Source organism: Tachypleus tridentatus, chromosome 7, assembly GCF_004210375.1.
Source record: "Tachypleus tridentatus isolate NWPU-2018 chromosome 7, ASM421037v1, whole genome shotgun sequence".
NCBI classification, from domain to species: domain Eukaryota; kingdom Metazoa; phylum Arthropoda; class Merostomata; order Xiphosura; family Limulidae; genus Tachypleus; species Tachypleus tridentatus.
Genome location: NC_134831.1, coordinates 117072974 through 117091042, shown reverse-complemented (window position 1 = coordinate 117091042; position 18069 = coordinate 117072974). Strand labels below are relative to the sequence as shown.

General features: G+C 34.4%; 1 pseudogene across 1 annotated transcript in view; it reads left to right on the top strand.

Moving 5' to 3' along the window:
* Nucleotides 1-3307: 3307 nt before the first annotated feature.
* Nucleotides 3308-18069, top strand: part of LOC143256461 (constitutive coactivator of PPAR-gamma-like protein 1 homolog) — a 58384-nt pseudogene continuing 43622 nt past the window's right edge. Inside the window, exons 1-2 of the transcript XR_013031366.1 lie at nucleotides 3308-4797; nucleotides 13119-13286. The product of XR_013031366.1 is annotated as a constitutive coactivator of PPAR-gamma-like protein 1 homolog (transcript). The remainder of the gene's footprint in view (nucleotides 4798-13118; nucleotides 13287-18069) is intronic.

Here is an 18069-nt window from a genome sequence, read left to right as displayed (position 1 = left end):
AAGAACTTTACACTATATTAAAATATAATTTAGTGTTATCTATGCTGTCATAAAATTCAGTGTTCTTCGTTTCAATAACACTTGTTGACCTAAAACAAGATCCAACTTTTATTGTGCCAAACACTGACTTAGCTTACGAAGTCTTAGCAATACTAATATTTTACTATTTCGACCAGGATCTAGTATTTGTGATTTGGAAGGTGTATTTCTTCCTTTGTGTGTTTTCGTGTCGCTCAAAGGAAGAAAGAAAAAAACTGATAACTAAATGTCTTGAAACAGACAAAATATAACAGTACCGGAAAATTGTCGCCACTTCAGGAATACCTCTTTGTAGATACCCAACTGTAAGGTCATTGTATTCATCAGAGATCTGGAAGCTATAATAATCAGTTGAGAAATAGTTTATCAGCTTATGTGAAAGACAGATAAGAATACTTATTTACGTTTCCATTCGAATCTGCGGCCATGACACTTAAGTCTGAGTGAAATGCCAGTGGGATCTAACTTGTACATGGCTAGTACGAGAACTACTGCACGTGGTTATTGGGAGGTTTGGAATTCTAACAAATTATTCAAACCGCTCATATAACAAGTAAAATTACCAGTTTTTACTAGTTCTGATATGTTCTATTCAAAATAAAATGCCAGAACAACCACGTCTGGAACCAACAATCATTGCACGGTCGAAGTCGCTTAGATCATGCATATTCCCCATTCTAATATTTGGTCGAACAACAACTGAACCTTGACCGTGACTGCATGCTTTGTATATTGAGTTGCAGCCACATGATTCGCTGTTTGGCTATTTGCGTTAAAGAGCTGATATACCTTATAAAGTGGCCTCTGAGTGTAGTTTTATTATGACAGTCGGTTATATCACAATTACATTTACTGAAATTAAGCCCAGACTAGATTTTTATTGATCGTCCGTTTCTTGTTACAAAACCTATAAATAAAGATTTTATTAATAGAGTAAAACTTGTCTAAGCCGGAAACTGCATAGAGTGAAAACCTGTACAAGCCAGAAATATCAACATTTTGCAGCATTATCTTAAGATTTATCTTATTAGAGGCCTTCTATATGGCAGAACCTGCGTAACGCGGACGGAAAACTATCTTTCACGTACCTCATCTATCAAGAAGTAGGATTAGAACCTGAGTAAGGCGAAAAAATGTTTTTGATTAAATCTTAATTTCTTATTTAATTAGTAATTTTTCTAAATGTTGATACATTCTTCTTTAATTAATAATTTATATAAATATTAGTAAATTATCGGGCATTTTGTTACAGGAGGTATTGGTTAAATATATTCTGTTCTTTTTTTCTGCCGTCATTATTTTTGCAGTTAAATTAGATTTATGATTTGTAGAAATATATTTGTCTTTTAAGTTCAAAATTATACTCTTTAAAAAATTCTCACAAAAAAAAAATAAATTCCTATCTTCCCTAATTTTAAAATTTAGGGAAAATTTACCACGAGTAATAGGTAAAAGTGAAAATCCGCGCTGTTTCAACAATTTAAGGAAGAATCAACTTCCTGTGGAATGGAAAACGAATGATGAAGCGTGGATAAGTGCCATATTCGACGAATTTTTAGACAGAATTAAACAAAAGAATGGAACAAGAAAATAGGAATATTCTACTTTTCTTAGAATATGCAACTTGGCATCCAAGAGTTCAACTTTCAAATATTCGTTTAGTCTTTTTACCTCAATGTACAACATCAGTTCTATATCTACTAGATAATGAAATTATACAGTGTATATAATTGAAATACAGAAAATTGATGCTTCAGCATATTATTGCAAATACTGACGATTGTAAGAGAGCATCTGAAATAAGAATGAAAATTGGCATGTTAGATGCAATTGCATTTACAAGTCATTCAATCAAATGCGTAAAAGATGAATACGTAATAAAGTGCTTTAGAAACTGTGGATTTATTCTTGATAATGGCGAAGATTCTGCAGAAGTTGTTTGTTATACGATTCTAGTGGAATACAAACTCTAATTGAGAAGATTGATGCAGATGATTCTGTGAACGCGGAAAGTTTTGTGAACTTTGACAAGAATGTTTTAACAGAAATTGATGAAATTGATTTGAAATCTATAATAGAATCGCAAGTTGGTAGCAATGTGAGATGTTCAGAAGATGAACAAAATGGAAAAAATAGTGAGGAAATAGAAATTCCTACTTAATCACAGGTGTTAAGTTGTATTAATGCTATCAAACTGTATCCAAAAATAAAGGGGAAAAATGAACTTCATGAAAAGGCTGTAGAATTTACGTTTTCTTTCAACCGCATGAGAACGCACATTAAAAAACGAAACAGTTGAAATTGGACACTTTCTTCACATAAATTTTATTAAGAATTTTATGTACTTATGTATATTTTGAATGTCTATTTTTGTTCTTGTTATAATAAATATAACATAAACAGTGTAATCGTTTTATTCACAAACGTCTTATTTCCCTTGAGTCAAGCAAGTATGACGTTCAGCTCAAACGTTACGTATAATTAACGAAATGTATGTTTATTATGTCTAAGCCGGAAAACCTGCTTGAGCCGGAAATTTTACTCGGTCCCGTGCGATTCCGCCTTAGACTGTATTTTCTAATCTGAGGGTTGTAGGTTCGAATCCCCGTCGAACCAAACACACTCGCTCTTTCAGCCATGGGGGTGTTATAATGTGAGGTCAATCCCACTATTCTTTGGTAAAAGAGTTGGCGGTGGGTGGTGATGACTAGCTACCTTCCCCATAGTCTTACTCTACTAAATTAGAGACGGCTAGCGCAGGTAGCCCTCGTGTAGCTTTATGCGAAATTAAAAAAAAAAAAAATTAATTTTCTTTAAAGTACGTAGACCATAATTTTTACACGGCAACATGTCTACGGACTCACACTGCGAGAAACTGGGTTTCAATACTCGAGGTGGGCAGAGAACAAATAGCCCAGTATGTCGCTTTTTACTTAATTCTAAACAAACAAACTGATCAGAAAAATAAAATCATCAATGGATTTGGTGACTTAAAAAAAATGAAATGAAAATTAATATCTTTGTATTTTTAAAATGGTACAAAACGTAAATGAAATATGTAAAACAAAGAAATTCTTTCTTTCTTTTCTCTCAGTTACACATACAGGTTTTTACAAGAGCTCAGGAAATATAAAGTGACCATACATGGCCGTTAAAATTAATACCTTAGAGATACTCTGGTGTTGAAAAGGTGTAGTTGAAAAAGGTATAATGTCAGTTGGAAACTAATATGTGTGGTATATATATATTCGTACTGTATTATTTAAACATTTCTAGGCGGCGGCTGATTCATTACGCCATGTTGAAAGGTACCGGCAGTTGTGTGGCGTGTTCTGAGTGTGCAAAACCCTTGCTCTATGGTTCAGTGATATGTGACGTTTAAAACTTTAATCTGTATTTTTGTGCATTAATAACGAAAAACCTCATATGAAAATTGTGAAAAGGAATTTTCTAATAAAAGAACAGTTGCTAGTATCAACACATTTAGACTTACACCAGGTCTCAACTGCAAGTCAAGACTTAACTCTGAGATTCGTAAGAATGAAGAATAGGCCTATGAGCTAAGTAACATAATGTTACCAAGATTTAAAAAATTACGTTACGATTTAACATAAATACAAAATTCTGAATGCATAGGTTAAATTGCAGTGGGACACAATACTTATTGTTTAAGAACGTAATTGAAACTGGACAAAAGTAACGTTAATGTTTAAGCCTAACGCGTAGCTACGAACTTACTGTAACTTATTTCGAGGAAAACAAATCGTCACTAATTTGGGATAAGGTGTGCGATTAATAAATCTCAAAATAAGTGTGTCAAAGCAGAGTAATGTGATGTTTAGTGTAATTCATAGAACTTTAATAAGCTGATCGTTTAGAGTCATTTTACTATCTTAACAGTATATCAAAAATTATATATATATATATAATCAAGGTTATTCCTCTACTGAGCTGTATCTATTGAATACATCTCATTCTTGTTATGTCTGTGTATCAAACTTGTTAAGATGAAATTTTTATGTCTACCAATTTTGGATAAAGTGCACCAGTTACCAGTATTTAAAGACAGCAAATTATATTACTAGACGTTGTGGTTTGAAGCTCTGAATTTTAATTATGGGTGTTCAGATATTACAACATTTTATTGAGCAGCACTGCCCTGGTGCAAGTGTTCCCGTTGACCTTCTAAAAATTGCTCGTAGTGTAGCTGTTCGACGCATTGGAGGTGGGAGATGCAATCCATTGTTACCTTATTATGACCATTTATGTCTTGTAGTAGATGGAGAATGTTGTTTAGATAGACTTTATGGTGGATACTTTTCTGACTGGGTGTGTGGTGGACAGTGGAATCGAATGGTCCAGTTCCTGTCAGTGTTAATAGACACAATCCATAACAACAACATAGAAGTGGTGATGTTTTTTAATGGTGGGCTTGAACCACAAAGAATGGATGAATGGGTAAAACAGCAGCAAGCTGACCGTAAAAAAATAAACCAAGTAATTAAACACGTAGCAACAAGAGCAACTCCACCCCCAAAAGTTTGGTGGATCCCACCAGTTTGTTTACGTACCTGTCTTAGAATGGCTTTACGAACACTCAATGTGCCAGTAGTCTGCAGTATGGATGATCATCACCAAGAAGTGATTGCATTCTGTAGAGAGAATAACTTCCATGGGTTATTGGCAGAAGATGCTGAATATATTATTTTTGATCCACCACGGTACTTTTCATCAGAACAACTCAAGCTTACATACAAGGTAAACCAAAAATAAATGTTAAACTTATTTTTCTTTAGGTTTCAGTTATGAGAGAATCAAAACTCTTTAAAGTGAAGCATGATTTTTGTAGTTTTTATTCTGTTAGCTGTTTACTTATTATTATTTCTTAAACTGTTAACAGTATTATGTCAAAATTTACTTATATGTGATGTGTAAATATGTGAGTTAGCTGTACCTTTTCCCCCATGACAGTTGTTTTGACTAAAATAATTTAAGAAGAAAAAATTATCTCATTTTGAATTACAAAGTTGATTTACATGTATGCTTTGACATATACAAAATGTAGCTAATTAAATTTATGAAAAAGATATATCTTAAGAACAGTATTTGTGAGCTATTCTGAAATATTTAGTGTTTTCCTTGTAGAGTATTAGTATATTTAGATTAGGGTAAAGGTGCAGACTTAGTATACTTGGAAGTTCAGAAAGCATTGACAAGGTGCCACACATTAGGATTGTTATAAAAACAACTGAAGGTATCGGGAATACGTTGACTCATTGGATAAAAAATGACTCTAAGAAATTGGACAGAAGTAAATGGATTTCACTAAAACTAATGTCTAATGTGGGGCACAACAAGGCTTAGTGTTTAAATCCCTGCTATGTTTGACTTACATTTGATATGGGTAGAGTAATGGTAAATAAATTGCTAATGTATACCTGAGTGTTAGTTGTTGTTATGTGGATGTTACTGCTTTACATAGGGATTGAAATTGAGTGAATAAAGTGTAGATGGGTTTTAATTATAATAAACGGAAGGTAATCCATATGGGTATCATAATTTAATTTATAATTTTGATTAGAGTAACTCTAACAGTGTTTGGAGGAAAAGGATCTTGGTGTTTGATTGATTAGTCTTTTCAGTGTGTCATTACTAAACTAGGAAAGTAAAATTGTAGGTTGGATGTTCAGAAAAAAAATTGAATTCAAATCTAAAGAAGTTATAACTTCATGGTACAGGTCAGTGTTTCTCAACTAGGGTTTTGTGGAATCCTTGGATTTTTTGACAAACTTCCAGGTGTTCTGTGAGATATTGGGGTTCTGCAGAGCGTAAGAGTTCCACATATTCTTGTGCACAAGTACATTCTTGTTGTGTAATTGTAATTCAACTCCATCATATTTCTTTATTAGTATAAGAGGTTTCATAATGACACAATAGGTCACTGCATTGTTTTAAATCAGCAAGCAAGACAAAGTATAAGCAGGTACTTGAGTCATAAACTTTTATTTTTTGAGAGATCATGCTTTTCATTACGTGTGTGTCTGTGTTCCCAAGCACTTGGATTGAAAAATGTTTAGTGCTTTGTATGTATATGTGTAGGTATACAGCTGCACTTAATGTGTGTACACTGTCTGGAATTATTGGTATGGTACTATACTAATAGTTTTTAGAATGAATGCTGTGAAGGGTTCAGTGACAGAAATTTGATGGCAGAAAAGTTCCATGTATTTAAAAAGGTTGAGAACCACTGGTATAGGTCACTGGTTAGGCTTTTATTCGTAATGAAACTGAATTGTTGGAAAGTCTTCAGAAAAGGGCTACTAGAATGATACCTGTAATGAAAAGGTTACCATATGAGAAGAGGTAAAGATATGTAAAATTGTTTTCTCCTGAAAAATGAAGAGATTTGAGTGAGGTTTTGTAGGTTGACAAAGAAAGTCATTGTGTTTGTTAATGGTGGAAATGATAGAGCAAGAGGACACAAGTTTTGTTAGGATAGTGCTTATCTTTAGCTATGGAATGAAAACAAGGGGACACAAGTGTAAATGTTGTAAGGATAGTAGACATTTTCAGACTTTTATTTTTCTAACAAGGTGGATGATCTTTGGGACAAGTTGCCTTCAGACATGGTTGATGCAATAAGTTTATGGGAAAACTTGGTAAACACTTAACTTATAAGGGCTGGCCTTGATAATGATTTAATTGTTGTTATATTTTATTATATGTTTTTAAAGTTTGTTTTAATGGATTGAACAGCCTTTATGGGCTAAAAAGCCCCTTGTTGTCATTACATGTTGAACGCTATAGTAAAGCTGCCCACAAAAGACCTTTAAGGAATAACTGTTCAACTTTTCCATCAAAATGTTAAATCAGTAAAAACATATTAAATGCAGACTTTCTCATTATCACACTTATAAGTTCAACAAAATGTTCAAGAAAGTTTTGTCTTATGCATTTGACAAGTGTATATTTTTAATGGAATAAGCTTACATTTACTATTTTATATTCAGGTTTATACTTTCACACCCTATTCTGCCACTGTAATAAAACATTATGCAGAATATTAAGGCTTCAGACAGTTTTAAAACACTTGAATCAGTCCTCTCAGTTTTGCACTTCTAAGAAAATAATTTTTCTAAGCCTTTCTTTCAAGCACACACTTGCTCTTTGTTTTATTTTCAGTGGTTGCATTAGAGTTTATAGAAAATTTTGTTAGGTAATGCATTTTCTAATACACAAAAATTTAGTGGTTGGAGAAATGATAGATGAAAAAGTATAAATGTTTATTGTAGTTAAGCTCCATTTCTAACACTTCTTTTTATGAGTCAATGTTGATAATTGAAAGCAGTGAAATGGGATGAGAGATCATTCAACTTAATGTTTGCTAAAGTTCTTTCTAGTTCCCATCTTTAACTTCAATATTATCATGGCTAGTTTTAAGTCTATTCTCACGTTGTTGTGTAGGCCTGTAATTGCTGAATAATGACTTCTGAACAAACTGTCTGTGAATTAGTTTTTGTTTGTTTGTTTGTTTTTGGAATTTCGCACAAAGCTACTCGAGGGCTATCTGTGCTAGCCATCTCTAATTTAGCAGTGTAAGACTAGAGAGAAGGCAGCTAGTCATCACCACTCACCGCCAACTCTTGGGCTACTCTTTTACCAACGAATAATGGGATTGACCGTCACATTATACGCCCCCACGGCTGGGAGGGCAAGCATGTTTAGCTCGACGCGGGCGCAAACCCGCGACCCTCTGATCACGAGTCGCATGCATTACGAGCTTGGCCATGCCAGGCCCAATGTGAATTAGAAATAGATATCAAAAGTCTTATCATTCTATGTCAGTAACCACTGTCTTTCTTTTTTTTTTTAAATATTAATCTTGTTACTAACTTAATAACAACAAAAGACCATTTGGTCCTTGTACATCTTGTTACTAACTTAATAACAACAAAAGACCATTTGGTCCTTGTACATCTTGTTACTAACTTAATAACAACAAAAGACCATTTGGTCCTTGTACATCTTGTTACTAACTTAATAACAACAAAAGACCATTTGGTCCTTGTACATCTTGTTACTAACTTAATAACAACAAAAGACCCTTGGTCCTTGTACACCAATCACCTTGTGAAAAGTTAAAAATTTAAACCTGCTATATTTTGTAGGAAATTATTTGTTTGACTTCCTAAATTCTTCTAAAGTGTTTGTTTCCACTGTTACCAATAGCATCTCGTTTTACAAGTTGGTTACCATAATGAAAAGTTAAATGATAGTAACTGTAGCTTGGTCTGGTTTTTACAATCTTTTGTTCCTTCTTGCCTCCTGTATAATGTAGCACACAAAGAAATTTGAGGCCTTCATCATGTTGAGTAACATTTTACAAATTCAAAAGAAAACAAGTGATTGTAACATATCCCTTTAAGATGACTCTTACATTCACAGAATTACCCAAGTAGCACTTTCTGATCCTTTTCTAATGAGTCAATATTTTTTCCTAGATAAGGAGTCCAAAAGTGCACATAGTATTCCTTCTTTTCATGTAATATGTTTAGATACTTTTCTCTTTAGTTGTGTAATTGGTGTATATAAATGTACCTGAAAATTCAATTAGCTTTACTACTAGCAACAGAGCACTGCTTTAAAGGCTTTCATGACTAAATCATCACTGTGCCAAGATACATGCTATTGAGCGAGTTTCCATCTGTGTTAAAGTTTTGATCCAAATTATACTAATCCAAGTGTATTACTTTTTACTCAGAATAATTAATTGTCATTTTCTTAGCTACTGGTTCTGTGGCAACTTATCAGAAGCTCTTTGAAAATCAACATAAACCAAGTACACTACCTTTCTGTCATTCAAGTTATAAGTAATGTCACAAAGAAAAGATAACTTGGTACAACAAGATTTCTGTTTTGTGAATACATATTAGTTCTAATCAATATCATCAGTTTATCTTTCATGACATTAAGAAGACAACAGGATCAAAAATTAATTTAACACAAAAATACAAAACCCTGTGTGGCTTTAAAAGGTGGATCACCATTTCTAGTTTACTCTCAATGAAAAGGAGTCTTAAGTTTATTTTAAATGTTCAGGATTTTTCATTTATAGTTTCAGCTATGGAATAATATGTGCTAAATATTTTTGAAGGAAACTTTGAATAGCTGTCCAGGTATATTAAGCCTAGCTTTAAGATAAATCACATTATTTCCTATAGAATGTTCATAGTCAGGATTAATGCTAATATTTTCTCTTGTGGAAACAGGACAGTGGTAAAATATATCTTAAAATTTAAGTAAACAATTAGCTTTACATTTTTCAACACCATCTTGCCTTCAGTATTCTCTAAGAATCCATTATGTATTTTTAATGTTTTAATTACAAATTTACAAAAACTTCCTTGACATCAGTTTTAACATTATCAACTATCTGTTTCTCATAATCTCATATTTTTTTTTGTTAACTATATCTCCATCCTATAAATATTCCAGTGAATTTGTCTGTTTAAACTTAATGCCATTTATCCTTGTTTATCTCCTGCATGTCTTTATAAGCCAGTTAGATATGATCTGTTACCGCTATCCTGAGTTTAGAAACATGTCTTTTAAACAATAGTCAGTTTATTTTAAAACTTTCTCACATAATGTTTTAACTCATCTCAATTCACTGGTGATAAATTTTGTCTGTTATCCTGAAAATTAGGAACTAGAATTTGATATATTTCATATATTTAGCTTAACATCAATCCTAAATGTGCAATTATCACTCATCCCCAAATGTTTCCCTGCTACAATGGAACCATATCCTCATTTGTAGTTAACAGTGAGGCTAAAATAACTCTCTCCCAGATTGGTTCACTGACAATTTGGTATAGAAAGCCATAATAACTCATTTCAAGAAACCTAACTCCATACAGTCCTAATCAGTGTCTGAAATTCATATCATATTTAATTATTGCATCAGTATTATTATTATTATTAACAAAAATAGATGTCACTGTTCAATTTCTCAGTGACATCATCTGTCTCGTCAGGTTACCTGCGACAACTACCATTTAAAACTTTCTACCCTTGAAACGTAATGGGTTCAGCCTCTAGACTACCACTTTTTATGTCTTCCTTCCAAACAGGATGCATTTATTCCCCTTTATAAAGAGCCAATAACTATTGTTAAAAAAGTGTTGGTATTAGATAACTTGTAGCTTGAAAATTCAGAATAATTCCTATTATTACACTTCTCCAGATCTAACAAGTTTTCAGTAATTCATATTATATCATATTACATTTCTGTTAGAGTCCTAAATTCATCCATTTTGTTCCTAGAATAATAACATCCAAGCTTATTCTCAAACCTATTGTGTTTATCTTTAAATCTGACAGAATTTGCTTTATAGCTGTTATATAAGTTACTGTGCTCTAAATTTCCCTTTTACAAAACTCTTCCCTAATTATTGCACAATTTTGTTTATTATAAATTTTTCAAGGCCCCTCAGCTTAGTTCAAACTCTATTTAATAAATTTACTTTAAAAGTACTATTGCCTAACTTAAGTATAGCTCATAACTATCATAGACTTACCCTGAAAGCTACCCCTTTGGTTCAACCAGCCCAACTCTCACATAAAACAGATCCCTGATAAACGTGCAGTTAGATTTTAGACCATATTAAGTTAGACATTCCTACATCCAACCTCAGGTCACACTCCTTAAAGGGCGCATACATACATCTGTGTCTGTCCATAAATCTCTTGAAAGAAGTTTTAAACCTTTTAAGCAGCTCTTCTGATTTTACAGTTTTGACCATCATTTGCTCTTATTTGAACTGCAATAAGAGAATACTCCCTTGAACCAGAAACTGTGTCAACAGATTTTAATATCCAATCCTGCTCATTTTGTGCACCTTACTACAAAAACCTTCAGTATAATTAATGTCTCTCTCACTTTGTGTATGTACATTTTTTGTAACCTCATTCATCTTTGTTAGTAGCCAAAGATTCAAGTTGTTTGGAGACCAGTATATTTGAATGCTAACTAAACGTGTCTCTCTAATTTTAACTTTTTTATTACTATAGTAAACCTGGCTCTCTCCCTTCCCTAAAGCAACCATTAGTATCTACTTATTGTCCTGTTTCCAGTTTCTGCTCCCTCTAATAGAACAGTTCAGTCTTTTCCATAGGGATCATTAACTTATCTGCAAGCAAGCAAGATTTACAGGTGTAACATACTGTAGTTTATTAGCTTCTTTAAAGTAACAACCAAGCCCACAGTTCTTCAGTTTAATCCAGTCGTGGCATTGCTTGCACCCTACAAGTTCCACAGTTCTTCAGTTTAATCCAGTCGTGGCATTGCTTGCACCCTACAAGTTCCACAGTTCTTCAGTTTAATCCAGTCGTGGCATTGCTTGCACCGTACAAGTTCCACAGTTCTTCAGTTTAATCCAGTCGTGGCATTGCTTGCACCCTACAAGTTCCACAGTTCTTCAGTTTAATCCAGTTGTGGCATTGCTTGCACTCTACAAGTTCCACAGTTCTTCAGTTTAATCCAGTCGTGGCGTTGCTTGCACCCTACAAGTTCCACAGTTCTTCAGTTTAATCCAGTCGTGGCGTTGCTAGTACACTAGAGGTTCCACCATACTTATCCCTGAACTACCTGTAACCGTATTGAAATTAGTAATCATTATTCCATTATTCATTATTTCCAGCCTACTAACTTAGTAGTTTTATATTAATCTCTTATACAGTTTATAGGTAAAAGCTAAAATTCTCTAATAAATAATACTGATATTATCAGCCACTAATAGTGCAGAAATGACATATGTCTAATTACATATGCCTAAATTATGATTTTAATCATTTAGTTATGTATTAAAATTACAGCAGCTACTAAATAGTAGAAACTATTTCAACTCATAGGATAAATATATTCTCCTTACTTATCTAACATTTATGATAATTCTGTATTTTAGTATTTAATATATTTAATATCTTACAACACAGTACTGTTTCATAAAAACAAGTTAAGTCTAGCAATCTAGTATTAAGTATAATTTCATGACATTAGGCTGAACTGGCAGAAGTAAAACCGAAGTGGCCTGTCCTAATTGGTGTAACAAGTATGTCAAGATAAATATTTTGAACTTTAATAATAGCAAACCCCCCCATGGCACAGCAGTATGTCTACAGACTTACAATATTAGAAACTGGGTTTTGATACTGATTGTGAGCAAAGCACAGGTAGCCCATCTTAGAGCTTTTTGCTTACCCTCAAATGAACACTTACCTTCTACAGAAAGTATTATATTCTATAAAAAATTTTATATCATAGAATTAAAGAATATTTTGTCCTTCACTTTTTCTGAATTCCTGTATTATAAGGACAGAAATCGTCACCATACTCTGTATAAGGCCTTACCATTGCCTCTTTTGAACTTACAATAATTTTATTACTCTTTTAAGTTAAACATTTCTATAAGTAGACCCCCTGAATTCCTAGTTTTCAGGTTACTGAATAAAGATTTAAGTAAAATCCACTTTGAATTATTTGTGTTTGAGTCACATTATCCCAGAAATATTCAATATTTACCAGGAGGTTTAACCTTTTTTTGACTAACCACTCTCACATCTTTCTTTTGTCATTACCTCTTGGTGGCCCAGCATGGCTGGTTGGTTAAGGCACTTGTAATATGAGGGTCACAGGTTCAAATCTCCATCACCCAAAACTTTGCTTGCCTTTTCAGCTTTGGGGATGTTATAATGTCATGGTCAATCCCACTATTTGTTGGTAAAAGAGTAGCCCAAGAGCTGGTGGTGGGTGGTGATAACTAGCTGCCTTAACTCTAGTCTTACACTGCTAAATTAGGGACAGCTGGTGTAGATAGCCCTCATGTAGCTTTGTGCAAAATTAAAAAAAAAAAAAAAAAACATTATCACTTGGACTTTCCAATTTTTTCTTTTAAATGATAAAGTTTATAAAATGAATTTTTTACAAAATAAAAGGGAAGCAGCTCAAGTAGTTTTTTTGGTGCAGTAAATTAATATTCTGATTTTTTTTTTAAATAATTGATTGCTTTGGTTTCTAGGGCTCACTTGAAACTAAAGAATTTATTCTAAATGAGGTTGCCAAATCTCTAAATCTTCAACAGAATCGGTTCTGCATCTTTGCAGCTTTGTTGGGTAATTACTTGTTGACAGAAGAGGATCTAACACCTTTTCATCATTATTTGTGTCCAGATCAGCCAAAAGGAAAGGTAAGAAAAGATATACATTACTTTAAAGTGTGTACATGTTTATAGGTGTGGAATAGAACCTTGCGACTTTTTCTTATGTTATTGTAATTTGAAGGAAAAAATAAACAAGGTAATTTTGATTTTCTGTCATCACTGTTCATTGTAAGTCTTCATATACATGTGTGTGTAGGTGGCTTTACAATGAATGGTCATAAATAGGAATTAACTCAGGTTGTTAAGAAACAATTACAGGTCATTCATTCCTTTAAAATCATTCCTAAAAGTAAAAAAAAAACATCAAACTTAAGCATAACCATCGAGATCTGTATAACTAGCAGAACCTTGAAGGACTGAGATTAGGTGCACATCCTGAGAATGTACTTTTAGGCTTCTAGTAAGTTGCACCTATTTCCTCAACAAATTCAGGTTGGTATTTCTAACCTCATTCAACTACTCAAACCATCCATAGATTGTTGAAGACCTAAATCAAGTCTAATTCATTCACACTTCAAATTAAACAAGTATAAAACACTTGTATTATGGATCTTTCTACTAGTCCATCTCGGCCTTTTTTAACATATAACTCATGTAGTTACTTAAAAGAGCGTATCAGGAGTACACTCAGTATTATAAATAAGATGTTACTGGATCTTATTCAAAATTAAAATAACCTTCTAACTCATAAATAACAAATTTCTAATAGAACTTGTGTTTTTTGTTTACTGTTTTTCTATGCAGTCAGTCATGGTTACTTAAATTTTGTTTGTAACACATGCTTCTCTCAGTTGAGAAATATACACAAGTAACAAGTGTATAACTCTACGTTTCTGTTTTTAGTTTTTATTCTTAACAGTAAAAATGTTTCTCCTATTTGACAATTTTCTTTCTCAAGTTAAACTTCCATATTGCAAGTGCCTAACTTTCTCAAATCCTAATTCGTTTTTGATATTTTGTAGGGCTGCAACGGTTACGGACTTTTGTAACCGGCTAATCTTTGCCTCGTAACCAAACCATAACCGGTTAATCGTGTAATCGTCACAGCCCTAGGAATTTGCGCGTGACGGCCGTACCGAACGTTAACAAAAACTCTAAGGGCTTTCAACAACAACAACAATGAAAATTCAGCCAAACAAAAAGGCAAGCAGTTCATAAAATCGCGATAGGCAAACGTACCAATGTCAAGATCAAATAATGGAATATTTACACGCAAATGTCGATAATCGTATTGTTTTCACTCATTTATTTTTCTCTGAAAAAAATCTTAGATTAACCGGTTAGGAAATCCGTAACTGGTTAAGAGCAGTAACCGAACCGTAACAGGTTAATCATGTAATCGTCACAGCCCAAATATTTTGTTTCAGTCAGAACAACGTTTGTAATAGTTTCATTTTATTTGGTTTCCTTTTTCATGCATTCCTTTCATACCTCATTCACTACTGCTAATGCAGGTCTTTCATTTGGACTGACAGATTTTGCTTGTACTTGTAAGTGTTCCCTCACAAGATGGTTCTACTAAACACCAGAAGTCACTGTTTTTCTATTACGCCATTTTTTTATTCACTTATTAAATTTTATACAAATTCTGTGATCACATTCTTAGTAATTAATTTTTTTAGATACAGCTGATTAAAGGATATTCAAACGTCAAAATATACAATTTCAACCAAGCTGCCTTCTTCCAAAATAGTAGAAACTCTGTAAAAACATGATAAATTTGGTGAGGATTGTCTTCTAAACCTTTTTTTGAGAATATTTAATTACGTTTGTCAGCTTTTTTGCAAATGAACTCTGACAACAGTTCTAACATCCCCCACCCCATGTGTAGCAGGGGGACCTCCCAGAGAAGGTTTTATCTTTTCATTTTTTTCTTCTGGGATCTAAACATTCACCCATATTTGCTCTGTGTGGTGACCCATAAAGGGGAGGAGAGGATCCTGTTGGTAGACACCACTTTGACCTTGATTTCCTGTAAACAGGTAACCTTGAGGTATCCCCTCTCAGGGTAATTTGACTGGTTCTCCAGGGCAGGGGTCAACCAAGAACCAGTATTGGACATTCTCATCAGGTGTTGTGGACACTGCATCTAATTCTGGTGTTTGGGTGTAGTGTCCATAAAACCCTGGCATTGCTGCTGAGCCTTTTGCTTCCAGTTTAGTAGCCTGTCCCCTCATAGGGCTCCATGGTGGGTGGGGTCAGTGGACACCAAGCTTTTCTCTGTCTCATGGCTTCTCACACCTCTCACTGCTGAGGTTAAACAATTCTTGATTGGTAAGTGACCATGCTTGGAGGTCTGTAATACATGGTTCAAAACTACAGTTGATAATGTATCTCAATTTCTCATTTTACACACATTGTCTGAACAGTCCCTTGGACAAATGTCACCATTTTTATATTTTTTTTCCAGAAGAGATTGGAGGGGCTTTCTGGCTATCCCAAATATGTCCAAAAATTAAGTTAAAAAGATATTTTGGTTTAAACATCAAAACTGTAACACACCTAACTCCTCTTTAAGTCCAAGACTTTAAAGGATTTATCTATTCAGTTACTCCTTATGCTATTCTGAATACATCTGGAGGAGTTATATTTGAGAGGGATCTTCTTAACATTCCCAAATTGGAAATTTTCACAAATTTCTCCAGTTAAGGAGTTTAAACTGTGTGACCTTCACCCTCAAAGATGGGGTACGTCAGCCTACTGCTTTCTCATTTTGACATTCACTTCTCTGCATTCTCTTACATCTGTGAAGGTGGGTTACTTACATTGTAATGTTTGGCTCTATATTCCTAAACCTCTCCATTATTTCCAATGCCAGCTGTTTGGTCACCATAAGACCTCTTGTCATAGCTCTTTGTGCTGCACCCATTATGATGGCAAAGACCACAAGGCAGATCTGTGTGACTAGTAGCCTCACTGCATCACTTTTGATAGCTCCCATTCTTTATATTCCTGTTTTTGTCACATGTGGATTGAGGAAAAAAAGGTACAGTGATTGAGGGCTGTTAACAACATGTCATATCCTGAGGCACAGAAATTTTTGTCTTCCATGCAGACAAAGACGTATGCTGCCATCCTCCACTCTGCTACCTCATTAGGTGTGCAAACCAACCTTTCCATGTTTTCTGAAGAGTCTTTTTCCTCTTCAGAATTTGTTGCCCTCTATGAAAAACAGAGTCAATAGGTCAACACGAACTCATGTCTCTGTCCTTACCTATGGCCCAGAGGTGCAAAATCATTATACATTTGCACTAGACTCACCATCTTCTGATAGAGATCTGCCCACTCACTCCTCAAGCAGAATCCATGGAGGTCAACAAGCCTTTTGTCTTTTAAGGATAAGTGACATGGTTGCAAGCCAAAGGCCCCTCTACCTTCGTTCCTTTCTATATAACAATGACCACACTGATAAAGTGGAACTGTTGACTTACATTAAGACTTGGATGACATTAAAACCCTGATTGATTCATACCATCCAGTCAGTTTATATTTACATCATGTCTCTCTGTGGGTTGTACCATCACAATTTATTCCATCTACCTGTGTCCAGGACAGACTTACTATCAGTTAAATCTAGATGTTCTTTTAGATCGGTTGCCATCTCCCATTTTGCTCTTGGGTAATTGTAATGGGCATAGCTCCCTCTGAGGAAATGTAGACATTGATGGGAGGGGTTGTTCTGAGGAATGTATACTCTCAGATCATAATTTTCTCTATTCAATAATGATTCTTTTACTTACTTTCATGCACCCAGTCATTCTTTCACTGCTATAGATATATCTGTCTGCCTCACCCTCACTTTATTTTCATTTTTTTGGAGTGTGACTCATATGGCAGTGACCATTTTCCCATCATCTTGCAGGAAACTGGCCATGATTGGTGACACCCGATCTGCATTCCATGGTGAAAGTTGGACCAGGCTGACTGGCTTTCTTTCCTCACTCAATTGAAACTTGATCCTGCTGTTGTCTGTCTGCCATCTATTGATGACTGCATAGAAGCAATGACTGAGTGTATAGTCCAGGCATCTGTTCTTTCTATTCTTGTGACCTCAATGTTTTTCATGGTATTCCGTCCATGGTGAAATTGGCCTGCTGGGAGGCACGGAAGGCTCAAAAACAAGCCTTGCATACCTTCTGATAATATTCCTCTTTTTCTAACCACATTGTTTATCAGCAGGCCTGCACCTACACTTGGCAGGTCAGGCATCAAAGCTAGAAAGAATCTTGAATTAGCCTCACCTCCAACATCTCTAGTTCCACCAACTTCAAAGTTGTGTGGGACAAGATTCAGAATTTTGGTAGGTTATATATCTCCCAACCTCTTTCAGTCTTGCTTTCTGATGGCCAAGAAGTTGACACTGCTAACACCTTTGGATAGAGGTTTTCTTATCTTTCTAGCTCTTCTACCTTTTCCCCATCCTTGGCCATCAAGACTCAGACCAAGAGATTGTCATTTTCCTTTTGGGAAGTGGTTCTCTCTGACTGAAAGTGCCCATTCACTGTGATGGAATTGCAAATCGCTATTCATCATTCTGACAGTATCAGTCAGACCCAACAATATTCATTACGAGATGCTATGTCATTTATCTCCTGCCTCTCTTTCTGTTCTTCTGGTTATTTTCAACTGGATTTGGCAGGAGGATGTCTTTCCTGATGCTTGGTGCCAGGCATTTATACTACACTTTTCTGTGTCTTGGAAGGATCCCACGATTTTAACAAATTATTAACCTGTTGCTTTGTTTAACTGTCTGTGTAAAGTAACTTCTCATCAGATTTGACACCTCATCTTTTCCCTTACTTCTTGTCTT